The 5,315-nt window shown below is 39.0% G+C and overlaps 1 protein-coding gene and 1 non-coding gene across 10 annotated transcripts in view; one reads left to right on the top strand and one right to left on the bottom strand.

The window, feature by feature from the left end:
- The window catches only part of EHBP1 (EH domain binding protein 1), a 587,840-nt gene that overhangs the window by 411,693 nt on the left and 170,832 nt on the right, over window positions 1–5,315 (top strand). The window lies entirely within an intron of this gene.
- On the bottom strand, window positions 268–374 carry LOC114008459 (U6 spliceosomal RNA). The gene has a single exon (XR_003549988.1). It is a non-coding gene; the product is annotated as a U6 spliceosomal RNA (small nuclear RNA).

The following is a 5,315-nucleotide window of genomic DNA, read 5'->3' as shown; positions in this document are numbered from 1 at the left end:
CTCTTCTTTGCCTATTCGAATGCCTTTAATATTGTTCTCTTCTCTGATTGCAATAGCTAAGACTTCCAGTACTATATTAAAGAGCAGTGGAGAAAGTGGGCAGCCTTGCCTAGTACCTGTTTTCAGGGGAAAAGCTTTCAACTTTTCCCCATTCAGTATAATGTTAGCTGTAGGTTTTTCATAGATTGCTTTTATTGTGTTCAGAAATGAGCCTTCTATACCAATCTTACCGAGGGTCTTAATCATAAAAAGATGTTGTATTTTATCAAAAATATGGAACCCTTCACGAATTTGCGTGTCATCCTTGCGCAGGGGCCATGTTAATCTTCTCTGTATCGTTCCAATTTTAGTATATGTGCTGCCGAAGTGAGCACTCGCTTTCATTTCTGATATTAGTAATTTGTGTATTTTTTCTCTCCCCCCAATCCCAGCCCCTTGGTCAAGCTGGCTAAAAATGTATCAGTTTTACTGATCACTCAAGCCCCAACTGTTGGTTTCATTGCTTTTCCTTGTTTTTGTTTCCATTTCATTGACTTTCGCTAATTTATTTTCTTTCTTATGTTTAGTTTCCTTTTTTGTTTTCATTTACATTTATTTCTTCCATGAGAAACAGAGTCAGAGAAAGAAAGGCAGAGAGACAAGAACCCCCAACTGGGTCTTTGTTCTACAATCCACCCTAACCTGTGCTGGCCCAAATCACAGCCATGTGCGCACATAACCTGGTGTGCTCAGGGTGGCTTCAGAATTTAAACTGAGGACCTTTCCCATTTTATCCAGTTGTGTTACCATTGTGCCACAACCTGGCCCCATTACTTAAGGTGGAGGCTGAGGTAATTGATTTGAGACCAGTATTTTTTTTCTAATATAGATGTTAAGTCCTACATATGTCTTTTCTGTTTTCATTTTCATTCAGGTCAAAATAATTTTCTAATTTTTATTTATTTATTTTTGAGCCATAAGTTATTTGTTATTTAGTTACAAATTTGGAGCATTTTCAAAATATGTATCTTGATTTATAACTTAATTTTTACTGTGATTAGAGAGTATGTTTCATGAACAGTTCAGTTATTTTTCACTTAAAAAAAAATTTATTTATTTTAATTTGACCAGAGAGGAACAGAGCGAGAGAGGGAAAGTAAAGTGAGAAAACAAGCCACCGGGTCTAGGACTTGAACCACGGTTGGTCATGTGGGAGTCCAGCACCCCTAACTACCACGCCACCTGCCAGCCCCCAGTTATTTAACTTCTTAAAGATTCATTTCACAGCCCAAAATATGATTGTCTTGCTAAATGTTCCATGTACAACTTTGGGGGGAAAAGGTGTATTGTTCTCTGGTCAGGAATTTGTTTTGTTCACTTGATTTATCATTAATATATTTCAAGTCGTTAGAACAGTGCCTGGCACATAGTGATGTCTCAGTACATTTCTTTTGAATGCATACATATATGTGCTAAATTAAGTATTGAACTAAAAAGAGTTGAAAGTTCAGAGAAAATAATGTAGCAATAGATTCTCATAAGTAGTCTTTATGAGTCAAGCAACATTTGCTGAAAGATATAAGGCTGGAAACAAAGCATAAGTTTTGTACCAAAGCAGAATTGCATATTGGGATACTAAAATGAAGATATGTTTGGAATCAGAAGGTGAAATATAAACTGGCAAAAATAAACTGTGACGTGTTGCCCAGCTGCAGCTTACCTGAGGCCACTATCCCTCACCTGCAGAATCAGAATTTTCAAGGATGAGGCCACCCAAGTGTCACCCAGCTATCTTCCTACAAAATTGTAGGTGCTCGATGAAACTGATTTGATGTCTTAAACTTGTGCCAAGTTAATGAGTAATATGTTATTTTATACCTGTAACTCAACTTACATAGTTTATACCATAATATTGTAAAACTCTCAATAATCAATGTGTTTACATTTTAATCCTGTTGAATTTGACTTTGAACAGCCATCTCTTGAAAGTAGTTTTGGAAAGATGTTGGATAAAGTGTCTATGAAAATTCGAGTAGTAAAAAAATGTGTTTCAATTTTATGTAAAAATAAATCGTCCTATCATATTTTTTTTTATGGTGGAAAAATGTGTATTTAGAATTAGCCAGCTGGACTTGCTTTAGATGATCCCAGTTTTGTTGGCAACGTCCAGAGCATCGTAATCAGGAGCCAGTCATACATACGCCTTCTTCTCTCCATCAGGCCTGATTAGAGTGTTGACCTTGCACATCAATATCATAGAGCTTCTTCACAGCCTGTGTGATCTGGTGCTTGTTGGCCTTGACATCCACGATGAACACAAGTGTGTTGTTGTCCTCTATCTCCTTCATGGCAGACTCAGTTGTCAGGAGGAACTTGATGATGGCGTAGTGGTCAAGCTTGTTTCTCCTGGGGATGCTCTTCTGAGGATATTTAGACTGCCTCCGCAGCCTAAGAGTCTTGGGCCTCTGGAAGGTGTGTGATGTACAGATCTTTTTTTGTGTGGCTGTGGACGCCTTTCAGCATTGCCTTCTTGGCCTTCAAAGCTTTTGCTTTAGCTTCAGCTTTGGGAGGGGCAGGAGCTTCCTTCTTCACTTTCGGCGCCATCTTGGAAAAAAGGCTCATCCTATCATAGTTTTAAATAAAATCTTTAACTTATTAAGTTTTTCTTTCTTCTTTCTTTTTTTAAAATTCGCCATAGTGCATGTGGGCTCATGGAAGAAAGACAGAGAAAGCAAATGTGATAAAGCATCCCCCATGGGGAATGACCAGGTTACAATCCATTCCCCTCCATTCTCCTCTCAGGATTTTGTGCATGCATACACATATGCCTGGTATAGGTTTCAAGCCACCAGGTCTGAGACTGGAACCATTCAGTTGGCTATGTGGGATCCAGCCACCTATACCATGGGCTGGCCTTTACGTTCTTTCTCCTTCTTTTTTTTTTTTTTTTTTTTTTTTTTGTTTTTTTTTTTTGTGGTTCTCCTTTTTTTTTTTTTTTTTTTTTTTTTAGAGGTTTTTGCTATAGGGCATGTGTGCTCACTAGAAAGAGAGATACTGAGAGATAGAAAGTAAGAAATCAACCCCCAGGGGGGATGGCCATGCCACAGTCCCTTATCCATTCTCCTCTCAGGATCTTGGGTACGCATGCACATGCGCCTGGCGTGAGTTTAAACCACTGGTTCTGGGACCCGAACTGTGGTCAACTACCTGGGAGTTCAGTGGCATAGCTATTACGCTAACTGCTGGTCTCTATGTTCTTTCTTTATGACAAGTAGTATAAACTCCATGAGAAAGGGATTTGTTTTGTCTACATTATATTGCCAATCCTAACATGTAGTGGATGTTTAGTAAAATTTTGTGAAATAAAAACAAATACAGGGCTAACTCCATGGTGCAGCTGTTAAGCCTTGTGCACAGAAAGCCAGATCCCACATGGCCAGATGAAGTTTGAATCCCAGTCCTAGTGGCTTGAAAAACATACTAGATGCCAACTCCATGGTGCAGCTGTTAAGCCTTGTGCACAGAAAGCCAGATCCCACATGGCCAGATGAAGTTTGAATCCCAGTCCTAGTGGCTTGAAAAACATACTAGATGCCTGTGTGTGCATGCCCCCAAATCCTGACAGAATGGAGAAAAGGATTGTGGTATGACCATACTCCATTGGGAGGTTCTTTTTCTCTTTTTCTTTCTCTCTCTCTCTCTCTCTCTCTCTCTCTCTCTCTCTCTCAATCTGGTGAGCACATGCACCCACTGACAATCAAAAAAAAGATGGGACCAGCAGTTGGCATAATGGCTATGTCGCTGGACTCCCATGTAGTACACAGTGGTTTGAATCCTGGACCTGGTGGCTTAAATTCACTCCAGGTGCGTGTGTGTGCATGTGCGTGCCCAAGATCCTAGAGGAGAATGGATTGCAGCATGGCTATCCGCCCTGTGGGGCAATTTTTTGCTTTCTGTCTCTCTGTCTCTCTCTGTCTTTCTGGTGACCGCATGCCCCCTATAGCAAAAAACCTCTTAAAAAAAAGAAAAAAAAAATTAAACATTGTTGCTTGTAGTGGCTTTAGTAAATTTAGAGAGACTAGCCAAGAGGTTTCACCCTCTTTTACCTTAAATTTCCTTATGGAATAAATCATTAAATTTCTTGGCTCAATTTTCTCTCTTTCATCCTTAAAATGCATACCAAGATTTAAGATACACACTGAAATGACTGCAAGGGCCTCTTGTAAGATATTAACTGGGAATATAGACTTTTGATGAGTTAAAAGAGATTCTCAATAATACATATTGCCTTATACCTGCTAAGTGCTCAGTGCTTTTTTCTTTTTTCTTTCATTTTTTAAGAGATTTTTGCTGTGAGGTGCATGCACTCAACAGACAAAAAGTGAGAAATCATCCCCAGTGGGGGTGGCCATGCTACAATCCTTTCTCCTCCATTCTCCTCTCTGGATTTTTTTTAACAAAGATACATATGTGCCCAGCACCAGTTTCAAGCCACTGAGTCTGGGACTCAAACCACAGTTGGCCATGTGGGAGTCCAGCGACATAACCACTATGCCATCTGCTGGGCCTGCTCAGTGAATTTTAATGAATAAATGAATCTTTTTTTAAATTATTTATTTTTATTTATTCATTCATTTATTTTCATTTGATTAGAGAGAGACACAGAGAGAGAAACAGAATGTGAGAAAGCAAGCCACCAGGTCCAGGACTCGAACCGTGGTCGGCCATATGGGAGTACTCGGTGTCTTAACCACCATACTGGTCCCCTTAATGAATAAATGAATCTTAATCTAATTCCATTTATTTGTTTTATAGATGATAAAACCAAAATCCAAAGAAAATATGTTATTAGGCTAACATCTCACAGCTTTCTAGGTAACAGGACCAGACCTGGAATTTAGGTCACTGGCTTTTGTAGTGTACTTTCCAAGTAAATGATTACTTCTGAGTCAGCTGCAGAGAATTGTTTTTTGGGATCCTGAGTCGTATCTAAGATACCTGACACTCTGGGATCATACCACAGAGTTGTATAATCTGCCTGAAATCACACTGCCAAGACCACAGACTGTGCAAGTTATTTCACTTCTCTATCCCTCAGTGTGCTTATCTATAAAATAGGAATCCTAATAGCATTTATCTTAGAGAGCTGCTTTGAAGATTGAACAAATTAATATATGTAAAGTATTTAGAAAAGTGCCAGTTGCTACTGCTATTATTTTTTGTCTTGCTGTTACTAATGTCTTTGTTTTAGATTCTGACCATAAAGAGTCATCAGACCTTTTTTGTTTTGTTATGGGCCATGGAGTGTGTGTGTGTGTGTGTGTGTGTGTGTGTGT

Source organism: Tupaia chinensis, unplaced genomic scaffold (genome assembly GCF_000334495.1).
Source record: "Tupaia chinensis unplaced genomic scaffold, TupChi_1.0 Scaffold000341_1, whole genome shotgun sequence".
Classification (NCBI taxonomy): domain Eukaryota; kingdom Metazoa; phylum Chordata; class Mammalia; order Scandentia; family Tupaiidae; genus Tupaia; species Tupaia belangeri.
This window is presented reverse-complemented; position numbering and strand designations above follow the sequence as displayed.